This window comes from Chamaea fasciata, unplaced genomic scaffold (genome assembly GCF_029207755.1).
Source record: "Chamaea fasciata isolate MVZ Bird 193981 ecotype frontalis unplaced genomic scaffold, bChaFas1.0.hap1 SCAF_3, whole genome shotgun sequence".
In the NCBI taxonomy this organism is placed as follows: Eukaryota; Metazoa; Chordata; class Aves; order Passeriformes; family Sylviidae; genus Chamaea; species Chamaea fasciata.
In genome coordinates, this window is record NW_027094088.1 from 88728758 (window position 1) to 88745346 (window position 16589).

Here is a 16589-nt window from a genome sequence, read left to right on the forward strand (position 1 = left end):
CAGTTTTGTGTGAGGGTAGGCAAATTGTTCAAAGTAAAAGCCTGCTAATGTGCTTCTTCTTGTCCTGAGATCTTACAAAAACTATTGGGATCTGATTTTTATCAGAATTGCAAGTGTCATCATCAGCTGTGCCCACTCTGTAAAATGCTGTTTAAGGTTAGCTGCAAGCCTTGGCTTTCCCAGGCAACGTAACAGTGTTGAATGTTTTGTTTTAAATCAGGAATATAATAAACAATTAGTTACACTTATGAGGTATTCACATAGCATAACCACAAATGGCACAGAAAGCAAACTGCTAAGTTCATAATTTTGTCAAGAAAAATTAAAGTTTTGAGTAGAGTTCAGACAATTAATAAAGGAAAAACATATTGAATAGCAAGGATAAAAGAAATATTGAATAGCTATTCTTTCAGTGCTCTCTCTTATGCATGAAATCAAGCAGAAAAAAAATTAACTCAGCCATTTTAAACTCAATGGTTAAAAAAAAACAAAAAAACCCTAACAAAGTTTAATTCAGACACTGACTACATCAAAACTCTACATGACAAGACTTGAATTTGGGTCTCACTGACCTGTAACTGATATTTAACTAACTTCACAGTGCTTGGCTTACTTTAACCATTTAAGTTGCATATGTTTATACCCATCTAATAGTTTTCATCTAAGAAAAATGTCTCCTAGTTTATGGAAAGGTTTACATAATTTGCAAGCTGAGGTTTCTTGTATCATAAACTTGCTTTGGATAGAAAGAATTCCCCTGAGTGACCCCAAAATTATTTTCTGATTCTTTCATGAAAATCTATTTGTTTTAGAGAGTATCTCAAGGCGTCCACTAAGTTGTTGTTTGCCAACTCAGTTAACTTGGTAGAAGCTGTAAATACAGATGTCTATATTCCCCTACTCCACTGATCAGGATTTTTTTCTTCTATGTGAAATTACCTTGGTGTAACACTTGGGGAAATACAGAGCACATTAATCACCTAGCTTCAAATACCTACTTTTGATGCTACAGACACCTAGGGTACCTATACATTCAGTGGAGTGATGTTTGCTTACAGAAAATAATTTGGAGTACCTAAATCGGATGCTTTAAAACACTCTCTGGATGTACCTTGTCTCCATTGGCTGGGTGAAGAAACTAACTAATGTATTTAAAAAATGCCTCCCTCTCCAGCCTAAATCTTTAAATTCTCTAACAATTCATTTATTTTAATAAGAACTTATTTTAATTAGTCTCTTATAGGCCTGATTTTGTTAATATTATCAAGAAATGAAACACAACTCCAACACAACTTGTTCTTACAAGTTCCCATTCTCATCCATACAGCACTCAGAATTAATTTATTCTGAAAGAATATAATTATTCTACTGTAATATCTGCATAAAGAGTGTTGGTGTTCATTAAATTCACCCCCACAAACCTCCTTTTTTATTACATTGCCGAAAGCACACTCATACCACTGCATGGACTATGCGTCTTCATCTCAAGTAGGTGATTGCAGGTACAGAGAAGGTATTGAGGCAGCACATGATAAATTTGTAGCAGTATAAAAATTAGGAATTTAGATGAGAAATCTAGGCTAAAATGATAGCTACAGTTTTATGTAGTAACTTTACTAAAACATTCAGAATGTTAAAAAAAAAAAAAAAAAAAAAAAAAAGGTAGAAATACCAGATTTAATTTGTTCCCTCGCCTCTTTTTTGCCCTGTTGTTCACACTCATCCTTTTAGAGACCCTAAGCCAGTGGTCACACGCACTCCCATTCTACCTGTGCTTTGCAGGGAACAGGAATGTCTTAGAACTGGATAGCAAATTCTATTATGTTTTGTAACTGGTTTATCTCATAGCATGCAGAATTTGGAAGGTCATGTCTTCCAGAGATTTCTGTCATCCAGTCTATAACAGTGTGTCACAGAGTTGCTATGTGAAGCTACATAGGTCTTTTAAGCGAAAAAATTAATGTGACAACTAATTTTATGTTCTTTATTGAATATGTCTGCCCAACTTTATCTTGATTTTCAGATTTTTGGAGCCTTAGGGAAGTACTGTACCTTTTGAATGGTATTCAGGGAATTGAGAGTGCTCCACATCATTTGCAATAAATCACTGACTTCTGAAGGACTGGGCCTCAGGTCGGGACTCTCCACAGCCCTGAGTTCTGGACCTACCATTACCACTCTCTCTAGGATATGCCACCACTCAGACTTACAGTGATCTTCCAGTCTATCAGGTGAGCTGTAGCATTTTTCTATATGGTTTTAGTATATGTCAAATGTGAAATAATTAGGTCACCTCAGTCCGCAAAAAACAGGATTATTTTAAACTAGTTCACCATTGTTTGCCATTGTAGAAGAGCTTATACAGAGATACCTGTGGTGCTTGTTACTTTGAGGCAGGACACTTTGATTATGTATCTAAGTTCTTAAACTTTTTTTTGTCATAAAGTAACACAATAGTTAATCATCTTCCTCACAGAAGTAATATAATAATAAATAAACTATATTTGTGCAGTATGTTGAACATAGAAATAATTTTTTTAAATGCCAAATATTTGAAGAAATTGTCTCCCCTTGGGAAAAGTTAATCCATTGAGACAGTATGTGAAAACCAAATTATGCAGATTCTGGAGGGTTTTTTTGCTCTGTTCTCCACTTGTTCATCTCTGAAAATATTGGTATCTTTATTGAGCTGCTGTGAATATTCACTTACTGAGTTTTATATGGTTCAGTTACTGTAGCATTGTTGCTACAAACTATGCACAATGAAAATCTGTTAGAAAGCAAATAAAACAACAGCAGCAACCATTTGGATGAAAAAAGAGAAAACAAAAAAGGGTCATACCATTAGAGTTTAAGACAGATACAAGTATTTAATTCAATATCATATCCAGAATGAGTTAGGTCTTTTGAAGAAAAGGGTAGTAAGGGGTCCTGTAGTTGAAGGCTATGTTCTCCTGTATATGCTAAAGAACATAATGTAATTATATTGGAAATTATAAATTTTACATTTCCTAAATCCTTTAAGCTAAATACTGAGTTGTATTTTTTCTGTAATAAGCTTATATACATTCATATGTCATAGAAAAGTACAGTTATTGCATTTAGTTTTTAGAAATGAACTTGTTTCCTCAGCAAAGAGCATGTGAAACAAAAGACCATTGTCTTTTGTTGTTGGTAGCTAGTTCATCCAGAAGGTTTCAGCTCACAAAAGCATCATCAATAGCTAATGTGGAGTCCTGCACCTTGGTGCAACCACAGTCCTTCCCTTGTTTCTCCTGACTGCACACCAGAAAACAGACCTGAAGTCTGCCCTGAGGAACAGCATGAAGTTCTCATATGGGACCCCATTCCCTGTCACCACGAGTTAAAAAAGATGGGGGGGAGGGGGGCACTTTTCTGCCCACACTATTTTTGGTTCTGCTCTTGCAAATGGTGATAAAAATTTTAACTATGCCCTGATTTCGACATAGATTTTTCTCTGCAGAGAAAGAGCTAAAAGAATGTGGCCAGAAGCTATTCAAACCTAGACTTGAGAAAAAACTCAGTGGATTTTTCAAGATTCTTTCTCCTAGCTAGAGCTGGAAATAAACCCTAGGTGACAGTATTCACACTTCAGTTTTCTGTAGGCTGTGAGTGAGATAAAAGGGTGAAAATATGCAGCTTTCTTAAGGGTTTACTTAGATTACATTTATGTGTGTTACCACAGTAAATAGTAATCGAAGGCTCTTAGAAATATTTTCATTTATTATTATTTTGGTTTGCATATAGCAAATTAAAGAAGAAGAGGGAAACTGCACTGCATCACACAGCATACTATTCATCAGGACCAAAATACCTTTGCTTAGAGCCCAAACTCATAACCATTATAGCACATTTCCTAAAATGGCTTACTAGGGGGACTTGGAAGTAGGTAATCATGATTGCATAAAGAAAATGACATAGTATTCTTGGAAACTTGAGAGTAGTAATTCCTTTTCAGCCAGTAACTGCAGTTCTTAATAAGTGACAAAATATTTCAGAAGGCTGGAAGACTCTACTGATATTTCTAGAAGATGAACAAAAGTCTGTAGATGAAGAAAGGGAGGTCTGGTTTTTCCCCATCCTGAGCAAGCCAAAACTTTGTAGCAAAATACTAAGATTCATCTAATTCCAGTACTTCCTTGCATTTTTGGATTTTTTTGTTTTTCAGCTGCATATATATGTGTCCATATGTGCGTGTGTGTGGATATATATCTGTGTGTGTATGTATGTGTGTGTATATATATATGTGTATGTATGTATATATATACACATTATATGGGTATGTATATGCATATATACTCAGTTCAGGTCCAAAGCACTATTTAACCACGTTGCAGGTATGTGTCAAAAAAATCCAAACGAGATGAAATCCCCCCTACCATTTCAAAAATGTGCCTAAATGCCTAGTGTAGACTATGTAGCTGTCTTTCAAGTAACTGAGATTGCACAAAATTAAAAACGTTTAAGGAACAAAGTTTTAAATTTCAGTTGTGGGAGTTGCTTTCATTAAAAGGTACAGATTGTGTATATCATGTCATATCATTAATTAAGTTGTGCAGAGCTGAGAACTAGGCATGAGGCACAGGCTTGTCCTTGGAGATTGAGGTAGGCCTGTTCTGTTCCCAGTGCTCTGTTGCCAAGCAAGAAGTTGAAAAGTGGCCATAGAGAAGCACAGCCCAATGCACAAGAGCTTTGCTGTGAACAGATCATTCAAGGCTTCACTTTGAGCTTCTTGTGCACCCCATTCATCTTGTGGAAATTGGCCTATGGAATTTCCCAGGAGTGAATGTTCTGTACTTCTGTAACTTTTGCTAATTCTTTCCTCTGATGGCTTTGTCCTTAAATTGGTTGTTCAGTAAAGAAATAGGATTTGCTTAGGAGAAGGCAGTTCTGTTGATAACTCTCAACATTTTTAAAAGATAGATTAGACACTTCTCTCTGTATTTGAGCACTGAAGACATACCTTCATTTTCAGAAGTACTGACAGCCTGCAGCTTTTACTAGTCTCAGCTTCAGGTTCTCAAAAACCAGGAGTCATCACTGGCATAAAATATTTAAATATCCTAACCCAAAACAGCTTTTTTGTACTTCCTGTCTTGCATCTTTATACAGATACTGTTGAAATTAATACGTTACAGATTTTTGAGACAGCCAGCTAGTACTAATGAAAGCTCAAGAAGTACTGAAAATGCATATATCACACGAATGTTTCACTATTAGGTGGAATTACAGTGAAGTGAGCCTCCTTTATTTTTCTAAGAGCATCCCTAATGACTGAGATATGTTGCTGTAGTCATGCCCTATAATGATGGTCTACAAAACAGGTAAGTAAATGAGGAGGTAAATTGTGTAAGTATATGCATTTTTCTCAAGATGGGTAGAATTAAATGTTGGAGAATAGTCAGCCTGAAGCTAATAGACAAAAGACACTCTGGACCATACTAGTAATAATGAAAGCTCTCAGTTACTCCCAAATGTTACTGGTGAGTTCTGTAGGTGTATCTGTAACCCTTCTGTAGCATGTAACTTTGGGTGTCCAGTCTCTCCTTATAACACTGATACAGAGATAAATGTTTAGCTAGGGCTGAATCTAGCCTTTAGGCTGTGTCCTGAACTCTCTTTTCTCTCAAACTCAAATATTATTTTTAGCTTTTATTGACCTGACCATCTGACTCCACTCAGCATTTTTTTCTGGTCAAATGCACTGCTCCCTGTCTAGGTCTAAACTGACTTACCAAAGAAGTTGTGTTCTTCAGGCATGAAATGGTTTTTTATTACTGAGGCCCACAGTGCAGATGGTTGGAAGTTATGTAATAATATGAAAGGACATATAATTGAAAGGCTGTCAGAAGATAAAAGGGTATCAAGCTTCCCAGAGCATTCACATTGCAGCTCCTGAAGCTGGCTGACATTGAAAGAGCGATTTAGCGTTCAGTGCCCGCCCGTCCGGCAGCAGCACTGCTCCTCCTCAGTGCTGCCTGTTGAAATAGCACAGAGTCTGCAGCACAGAGTTTTATACAGGAGTTTTCCATTAAAGATATTAGTTGCTGCATTTCACAGTTATTTCTAGCTCAGCTCACCTGCTGAGGATGAAGTACTTTGTCCTTGAGTAGGCAGGATTGCCTTCATCCTACTCTTCCCACTGGAGCAGAGAGGAAGTGGAGTGTGAGTACATATGGAGCAATGCACAACAAGTGAGTAACTGCAATACAGGCATATATTATTCTTGGATTTGTTTTAAATGTCAAGCAATAATACATGAGTAGTAAAAGTAAGTCTTTAACTATCCTGACATTCTCCTAAATGTGCAGTAAAACGGTAAGAGATGCCTGTATTTACTACAAATAATAAAACTGGAGCTTACACTAATCAAATTCAAATCAGTTCAACTGCATAATTTTCAGTGAATAGGTGCTTATAAAACACAGAATGAACTCCAGAAGGGAAGGTTCATTGCTTCCTAATCAAAAGCAGTCAGCTTTAAACACCAGCCAGTCAGGTGATGGGTTTGTCATTTCTCAGCTGTGCTCTTGGAGGGAATTTGCCAAGAAGGCTTGACAGCCTTTAAACTTCGCAGAGCATTTTTTGCCTGTTTCTGAACATCATGTTGAGCTACAAAAAACTCCTGGGAGACTGGGAGGAGAGGCAGAATAACAGCAGTTCCATTAAAATATATTTGCTGCAATGAATGTCAAGCAGAGTTTATGGTGTCAAAAAACAAGTGCTTCCTGAAAAGAAATTTTGGCCCCCCTCAGGTCTGATTCTTTCTTGTCTAATGGTGTCCAGCTACTTTGGGGGACTGAGGAGTGTCAATGATTAATTGCCTGGGTGTCAGAGAAAGAAAGGCTCATAATGCGTCATTAAAAGCTAGAAATCAGGGTGTCTGAACTATCATGGGAAGCTTAAAATTAATATATTATTGATATGTACAATTAACAACCCAAGTCAGAAATCATTTGCTTTCATAATTCAGAACAACGGCAGCTCTCCAGTGAAAACATAATTACAGTAGTTTTACATTGCTTTCTAGAGGCTTAGTACAAAGGGAGAGACAAAAATTAAAATGCACCAAGGCAGTTAAAGAGAAACCTGTCTTTGAACTGTTCTTTCATTTTAATCAGCATGAGCTCTGCTAAATAGGGAAAAGAATTATGAGTATGAGGCTAGCATCTAGGTTACAGAGGGCAAATCACTCTCAGGGGAATAAGTTTGCAATCTGAGCAACGGAGTCTGAGCTGTGCATGACTTCGGATGAAGAGATCTTCTCTGTTTTAACCCAGCGTGACCATCAATTGCAAGGCGGCCAACCTGAAGTCCCTCAACCAACTTCCCCTACGTGAAGGTCTGTTCTCCCCTCCAAAGGCAATTATAACACTGTGCTAGAAGAATTTTTCAGTGTTTTCTATTTCTATTTTCCAGTGTCTTTCTAATGTTGTTCTAGTGTTTTCTTTTTCACATCCTCAGCTGTGGGACCTCGTACATGTTTTAGTCATTTTTGGTATTGGTTGAAGTCCCATTAAGCTTCTTAAATTCTTAAATGGCTTCTTGGAGGGATTTTTTAGGGGTTTTTTCTTGTAACTTAGGTTATAAAAGTAGCACCATAAACATTAATTGTAGAGCCATTAAGCAGTAGGGCTGTTTGTTTTGGGTTGATAGAGGACATAAAACTTCATACCCTGTGGTGGAAAACAATTAGATCTGATGATGAACATGCTATTAAATATACCATTACCAGACTTCTATCAGCTTAACTTCAGAAAATAGCAACCAGCTGTAGTCAAAGCATACGCAAATGATAGAAAGTCATATTTTTACTGTCATGTCATAGCCTCTTATAAATATTGTCATTTCTAATGTTTTATGTTAATGACAGTGACTAACAGTAGTCATTACCTCTGTTCATTCTCATAAAAATTTTCTCTAGAGAGTATGATCACGGCTAGAATGCTGTTTAAAATTAGATTTTTTTTTTTCTAAAATAGATAACATAAAAATATTTAAATACCGAGAGGTTGGCTAACTATTATATTTTGTAATAGCATGTGTTCAACGGCTACAGCTTTTGTAATTGTGCCATAAGTTGAATAGATATGCCTTTGAGAAACATTTTTGGCATGCTAGTGTGTGTCATGTTTTCTTATGGTCTCTGAACAGTGGAATAAAAGGTGAATCTCACAGAAGCCGTAAAAAAGTCCAATGCTACCCCTGTAGAGGCTTAATATTAAGAACATTGAATTTTCTCATCCATTTCTTATTTCAGTTATGAATTCTGCTTACTTGACAGGTACAGAGTACTTCATTACGTGCATGAAGAGAAATGCTTAAATGGATGAAGCAGCTATTTACGTCTGATAGGAGCTAAGTGGGACATTAAATTAATGCCAAACAAGTGAGTGCTCATTTTAGTTCTGTTATAAATGGCTGCAGCACAGCAGTAATGTGTTGACTCTTATGTGCTGACAAGTTCTATATTTCTTACAAACTTCTCTTAGAGCTCATCGTGGAAAAGACAAATTCACACTCTGCATGATGAAATTAGCAGCAGATGCATTAATAATTGAATAAGGATCTCTGGAGACACACCACAGTTCAGAAAGAGAGTTGTTGACTGGCTGGTTTAAGTAGAGGCTTGAGTTCTTATATATATGCACTTACATAAGCCTTGAGTTAAGAGCTGCTGCCTGTATGTAGCCTTTGATATCAAATCCACTTCCTGCTCTTGGAAGACTTTGCATAGTTATGTTTGACAAGCAGACTGACAACCATTAATCTGGGCATAGTGTGGCCTTGCTCATTGCTTCTTTCCCTCTAACTGTTCTTAAACTTCAAGGCAAACTGGATGCAGTTTCTTTGGAAATCATCTCCAGACAGTGAGTGGGATATGAGTGACTGGAAGGCTTTCACTGTATGCCAGACCCCTGTCATGGACCTCCATTTCTATAGAGTTGAAAGTTTCCTGAAGTGCAAATCCCAGCTTCTCTCACAGAAGGATTAGGATACTGTACTGCCATCTTCCTTTCCAGAAATCGTGATGTCCTTTGATTTAACCAAATGCCCAGGTTTGAGAGGGAAGGAATTTCACAGGATTACAGAGACCACAGTTAGTCACCTAATCCCACTTCCCTTCTCAGGAAGGCCCATCCTAGAGCACAGGCTTGTGTCATATCTCCAGTGAGGGAGACTCCACAACCTCTCTGGACAATCTGTTCCTGTGCTCAGTTCACTGCAAAATGTTTAAAGATTTAAAAGATTAAAGAAATTCTTCCTCATATTCAGGTGGAATTTCCTGTGCATCAGTTTCTGCCCGTTGTGTCTTGTCCTATTGCTCAGCACTACTGAGCACAGCCTGGAAACATCCTCTTGACACCCTCCCTTCAGAGACTGATAGACAGTGATGAGTTCCCCTCTCAGTTGTCTCTTCTCAAGGCTCAACAGGCCCAACTCTCTCAGCCTATCCTTGTAAGAGAGATGCTTCAATCCCTCAATCATCTTTTTTCCCCTCCACTGGACCCACTCCAGGAGCTCCATGTCTCTCATGTACTGAAGAGCTCAGAACTGGACACAGCACTCCAGATGTGGCCTCACCAGGGCAGAGTAGAGGGACAGGATCACATTCCTCAACCTGCTGGCAGTGATCTTCCTGATGTACCCTAGGTTACCATCATCCTTCTGGGCCACAAGGGTACACTGCCAGCTCAGTATGTGTCTTGGACAATAGCAAAAAAAGCAAGAGAATTTACAGGAAAATAACTCTTTTTTTTAAAGATACCACCAAGTCTATGATGTAATTTTTAATAGTTGCTTTGTAATCACACTGAATAATATTATGCTCAGAGGATATTGACAAAATAGTGTGATATGTCATCCACAGCAGTACTATTGGAGCAAATTCTACTGGGTTTAAAATCAGAACTTTATTGCACTAATGCCAAGAGAGTAATAGTAATTTGATAGTCTAAAAATTTATTCCAGTTTGAAGAAAGCCAAGATTTAGCACAGTGTTACTAGATTAACTCCACAGAACTCTCCTAACTGTACATGCAGACTTCAGTTGCTAGTTTTGAGCAAAGGTTGAATTGACTTCTGTGTTTTGCTTTCCTCCAGGTTATTTTATAAATCTCAGGATCTCTCCATAAGAAAAAATCACCTTCAAAAATCTATCAGTGTATTTTCTGGAGTTTCATCAGCTAAAAAAAAGCTAATTCTAATCTTAGATATTAAATATATTGCAATATTTTCCATAAATAAGGTACAATAAGATTTTATTTAATAAATAAGGTACAATAAGATTTCCATAGGCTACAATATGATTTAATAAAGAGGTAATGTCTTTAAAGCAATACTCAAGATTCAATTGCCCTTAAAACAATATTTTGATTCCTTGTATTTAGATATGCAAGTCTTTTTATTCAATAACCATGCATATGTTATTTATTCAGTAAGAGTTTGGTATGAATCTCATCATAACAAAAATATAGAATTTGAGATCTTTTTAGTATGAGCAACATATAAACAGTTTCTGTTGTCACTTGAAATAAGTGTTAAGTCCCAGCGGTTTATATTTGTATAATGAAGTATTGTCTCAATCAAGATACTCTGAAACATCCTGCAAGTGGCTCAGCTGTGGAGAGAACAGTAGATATTTTGCCGTGTGATACTGAAACACAATGCAGATATTAAGACATCAGAGACAATCAGGTGAAGGAGTAAGCATGCCAAAATAATACCCTGGTTTCAGCATCACATCTTCTTTTGGAGTGTTTGGAACAAAGATGTGAAGACTGTACTTACATAAACATTTTTAGTCAACAGAGGTACCATTTCAGAATTATTCTTTTTCATTTGATTCATACATGTTTTATACATTTCATTGCTGTTTAAAAAAAAAAAAGTAATCTTAACACTATCTGAGTTTTTAAGGAAAAGACTAACTACTTGAACAAGGTCATGAACTGCTAGATGAGAGGAATGTACATGAGTTACACAGACCAAAGAGGAATAAAGAAACTGTATTGATGGGGGCGGGGGAAAGAGCGATCACGAGTCATTAACTATGGCTTTATGCTTCACATCTCTCTACAGTGGGTTTAATCCTATTAAATGATTTCCATTCATTCTGTTATTTCCATGGAATAAGATCCTAAGTCTTCTCCAGGTTAGAAGTGAATATTATGCAATCCAATAACTTTTATACCTACTGTTAGCATATGTATGTACATAAGGCACATCAGTGGTACCAATGTTTATTCTTAACATCTGAAGTAATCAACAAATTTCATAACTCTGGCAGTTATCACTCCTTTAAAAGTGAGGAGATATTTCTAAAGCGTTCTAGTGAGTGAATAAACCAATGGGTTTTATCCATGTTTTGCAGGTCACTGGCTGTTCAAAACAGCAAAGTAAATTAAAAGAACCCCTTGTCCTTTTCTATCACAGTAATTTTGCACTTAAGTATATGCGAATTTGCTAATATAAAGTCTATTGAGGAAGATATGGAAGGAACTTCCTCTAACACTGCCTTATAAGGTAGAAATAAATGTTGCATTTCAAATCACAGCTCTCCTTGAAATTTTAAATTTCATTTAAAAAGGCATCTTGAGCACCAGATTTTTGTCTCTTGGTGACTTCAAATCAGACAAATCCTCTTAAATTGAAAACAGAGTTTTCTAATTGCCATCCTGTAACCTCAGCCTGGAGATCAAATAGCTAAGTTTTGATTTATGCCTCATCACTACTACTGATGTTTCTGCAGGCCATAAATTTTTTTCCCCTTGTACACTCCCCTTCTAGCCTTCGTAGTCTTCCTCAGTTGTCCCTTTCTGTTATTGTTGTTGTTGTTGTTATGTCTCTTTGAATATTTGCCCAACTATTGTTTAGGTGCATCCTTTTTTTTGGAATAAGTTGGGAAGTCTGTTAGTACTCCATGCACCTATTTGTACTTTTCTACAAATTTCCCAGAAGAATAAATTGTTCCTTACACTCAATATGTGAAATAAGGGGGTGAAAAAAGAACAAAAACTTTTTTTTACATATTTTTCTGAACTGGAACATGGTTGTGGAGAACTGGTATATACTGCACCCTCTGTAAGTACTCTGGAAGAGCACAAACTATAGGAATGGCCAACAAAACTGAAGCAGAGTAACATGCTGCAGCAGCAAATAATCACAGAATATCAGTTCTTTCCTCAGGAGCTCTTGGGATGACAGACTAAGCATGGGCAGTGTCCGTAGAGAGTCCTTGTCTACTGCATTCAGGCAAAACACGTTACAGGGCTGAAGTCACTGTGCATTTCCAGATTATCCTCTGAGAGCTGTGCTGAGTTGGCAGGGCCAAAAATTCAAGGCAGAATTCTCCACAGAATGCATTTGATTTCCTTGTAGCCCATTCTGAGAAAAGAAAGGTCAGGTGTTTCCATGTATTCTCTGTAAACCTTTGGATTTAATAAGTTGGATGGGATGCCAATTACACAGAATGATCCAAGCTTTTGGATAAAATGATACCACTTCATTCATCCCAGTAAGTAATACCATGATTCTACTACTTCTGCTGTTTGAGAAAGTAGGACCTGTTTTTGGAATGTCCCGTATGAGAAGTGCAGCCTTTTTTGATCACAGACAAAACTGGGTATTTTTACCAGGTTTTCACTTTCACTTTCCAGTCTACTGAAAGAGATTTTCCTCTCCCATCATGGTTTTTCTCAGTTTCCTAACATTTATCAAATCCAATTAGTGTTGTCAGCTTTCTTGCTTCCCTTCTGTCTCTCTGATAATGCAGATAATACACAGGATATATCCTGACTGAAATAAAAATGGTTTGAACTTCCCTATGCACAAATGTCTAAAATTGGGCAATAACTAAACACCTGCAGTTCCAAAGTCTTCCGTATTGCACAGTGGACATTTAGTTTTCCATTAAAGAAATGGACTTCTTCCTCAAGGCTTCTTTTAGGAGCAGATTTCCCACTGCTGAAACAGTAAACACAGTTTTGTCTTTCAGAGACTCTTTGGAAATGCCTCTCTCCTCCACACAGCTGCAGTTTCCTGTCCTTTCTGTTACCCTTGATAATCATAGCTCTTGTGGAGTTGATATGAGATTTGTACAGAGGTTTTTGCAACCTAAAAATTCCAGTCTTCATGTGACTGTGAAGAAAATTAAGAAGACAGAACTAGCATACAGTATAAATAATTTTTGGTTACAATCCTAATCCAAGATGGAAATTCAATCCATGCACTTTCATCTTCCTGTAAAGTAGTATTTATAACCCATCTCCGTAGTTATATTTGTATGCTCTCAATGTCTCCTCTAATGTACTTCTAAACTTGTCATTTTAAGATATAAAACCTTTTTGAACATAGATGGTACAGTAAAGACTTTCAAAAGATAATTACAAGTTCAAAGACTTCAGTTAGGGCAGTAGATCCTCAGTACATGCAACTGGATCCTCTTAGTTAGTCACTAGATAAATGCACTAAGAAAGTTAGAAAGGTTGGAATCTTGAGATGGAAATTGGAAACACAAAGCAAGATGGAATTTATTTTTTCTCTGAAAAATAAAAAGCTGTGTGTTTTGGATGCTGCCAAGCAGGGACAACTGAAATTTAGGCAAGGATCAAGGATATTGTGCTTGCATAACAGTGCTTGCATAGAAATTACCCATAAAGACCCAAGGAGTCAAGACTCAAGGTGCTTCAAAATCAGGTGACAGTGCAGGTTTGAAGGGATGACTTGGAGCAGCTCCTGAAAATGGTGTTCAGACATGAGCAGAAAACTGGATGTTAGCACAGGAAATCCCTTGCCAGGGCAACAGATTTTTCACTCTATAGCTTTAACAGCAAATTTACATGAAGTTAAAGCCTTAAAAGTGAATCCAGCTTATTTTGGCTTGTTTGTTTCCTTTTACGCAATAGTCAAGAAAAGGCTGACAGTGCATGCATCATTTTCCATAGTATTGAAACAGGCTACAAATTGTTAGTATTTATATAAATAAGAAATAACACAGGTTGGAATCATACTCTGACATGGGTTAAAAACTAAAATGATCAGCATGAAGCACCCTCATCTCTCAGTAAATGGAGCACAGATAATGGCTGTGTGTGTTGACAGTGCACTCTATAATCATCTTCCACTTTAGCATGGGGGCTGGTGAAATAAGCAGTTACACTGATAAACAGGAGACCTCTTTCAGATTGAGGTATGGACCCAGAAAGAGATGGCCAGTTGGATAACCAGTGCTAAATCTGAGCTAAGGTTACACATGTAGTGATAGCTTACCCAGGAGGATTAACAGCCAACAGAGAAAGCTCATCCCCAGTCTCAGGAATCTGATGTCTCATTTTTGTCTCAAAGGGGAAGAATTTACAACTTGGTTTTTTTAATAAGATGTCATATTGCTCTAGAAATTTTCCCCATGTTAAATGTATAGAACAGAATTCAACATGAGGGTTCCTCTAGAAGACTAAAATGGGGTTTGCCATGTTCATTCTTATTGAGGGATTAGGGAGTAATGTTTTCACCAGAATTACAGTCGTTCCCATTGCACATAAACACATATTTATGACATGTATTAGAAGCACTTCAGTTCAGTGCTTGCTAGGAATTAGACATAGTGATTTGTTCAAGCTCATTTGGCATTTCTAAAAAAAGTTGGTTTTCTCTGAGCTGTTCTGCTTTTGCTTGTTTCTAAACTAAATTAATAATAAAATTTTCATCTACAGGGAGCACTGACAGTTCAGCCACTAGAATTTTTCAAGTATTTTAGGTGCAGATTAAAGCAGACTATGGAGCTGTAAATCAATCTAATAATGTAATTGCCTTTCCCACTCAACGGTTTATTGTTTCTTGGACATTAGTTACACATCATGCAGATGTTTCTCTCAGGGATACACACAAGGCTGATAGATATTTTCTGTGAATCCAATGAATTTAAAATCAAATTAGGATCCAGAGTTCTGAAGTACACCTTTCTGCATTTTGTCAAAATGAATATTGCAGATTGGTATATATCTCAGTGGCCCATTTTAACATAATCTCTGAGATGTCTTTTCATGCTACTTACATTTTTGTGCACTTCCTATTTTGACATCTCACTTTGAGCCATATTCTTGTAATCTAATTAAAGTGTATTCAGCATCAATCTTTATATGAATACCAAGTGGTGCAATATTAGTCTTTATTATGGCTTTCCAATTATTCCTATTGCTTTTTATCATAATCTCATCTAGCTTTTTAACTTCTCCCAATCGACCCTGGTGCAGAGAGATATTTAAGCTATGACAATACTGACATAGTCAGAAAGCAAGATTTTTTGTGATGGCTGGTTGTTTAATTGGCAGTTGAATGGAAAATATTTTGAACATTTGGGTACTCACTCTGAGTTTGTGTATGAAATCAGGAACAATTATCTCTGCAGAACAGGATGCAAGGACTGTGAGACTTTTACAGGCTCTTCTCATGCATCATATAATGACAATACTGAAAAAATTAACCTGAATTAAATACAAAAATGTATCTATGTTCTCTGTGTTTTCTGTATCTGCTGTTCTTGTGCTCCAGGTCTCTTTCTTAGAATTTCTACTTGCCCTATGTCCCAGAAATATTTTCTGTAATACTGTATTTTCTTTAGCATTATTGTAAATATACTTTTGAGTAAAAAACACTTATTTTGTAAATATTTGTGAACTGTTGAAAATCATTCAGTTCATCCCAGTGTCTGTGGATTCAGCTGGAAGAATGAGGTAAGCGCAACATTATGGCGGCAAATAATTCACTTAAAGAATACAATGTATATGCTTCAGAGGTACAGATACCTCAGTAGAATCCTTGTGTCTGTGCTGTCAACAAAAGGGCAGGTATTTCCATCACGTGGAAATTGGTTGGCACAACTAGTTCTCTGTGAGAACTGGAAAAAGGGACAGCATGACTGATTTTGTCAAGGGCAAAAGGAGAGTGAAGGGCAGTGCAATAAAAACCAATAGTACATTTAGGCATATAATTCAAAAGATTTGAATGATCCTTATCCAAGCAAAGAACAGTTAAGAATGATAAATGTAATAAGTATGAGAAGTAAACATGAGAACTCGTTTAAGCTTTTTACTAAAACCACAAAAGGTTGACTTACCATAAGCTATAAAAGATGTCATTAAATCATCAGCCTTTACGAATTGCCTGTTGCGGTTTCTGAGATACTCCTTTCTCTCCCAGTACTCTGATTAATTGTGTACAACTCCAGGAATTGATACCTGTTAGGAAGTTCCAATGTCAGAGAGACAAAGAAAGTAAAATATAAAGAAAAGTCCTATCTTACTACAGTGAGAAATCCTGTTCACCTCAGTGGGTCTCATCATCGGTGTATAGCTGGTAAGATCTGTCTCTAAAATGATGCTGTGCTAAATATGAGAGTACAGCAGACAGTTTAATAAATGGGCTACATCAAGTCAGTTCAAAGGTGTTCTGTGGAGTATAGTCTGTGTACCGATAAAAATCTCCACGTTTTTTATTAATTCCATTAAAGAAGCACGCTACCTCCAAATATTTATAGAGATCAAGCAGACTCACTTCAGGACAAGTCC

General features: G+C 36.8%; 1 protein-coding gene across 6 annotated transcripts in view; it reads left to right on the plus strand.

The window, feature by feature from the left end:
• Positions 1-16589, plus strand: part of KHDRBS2 (KH RNA binding domain containing, signal transduction associated 2) — a 350066-nt gene that overhangs the window by 325820 nt on the left and 7657 nt on the right. For 4 of the 6 annotated variants that reach the window (XR_010720108.1, XR_010720111.1, XR_010720112.1 and 1 more), the window contains one exon: positions 2024-8410. The gene's annotated coding sequence lies outside the window, so the exon portion shown is untranslated. The remainder of the gene's footprint in view (positions 1-2023; positions 8411-16589) is intronic. The other 2 variants (XR_010720110.1, XR_010720109.1) reach the window with 2 other exon arrangements.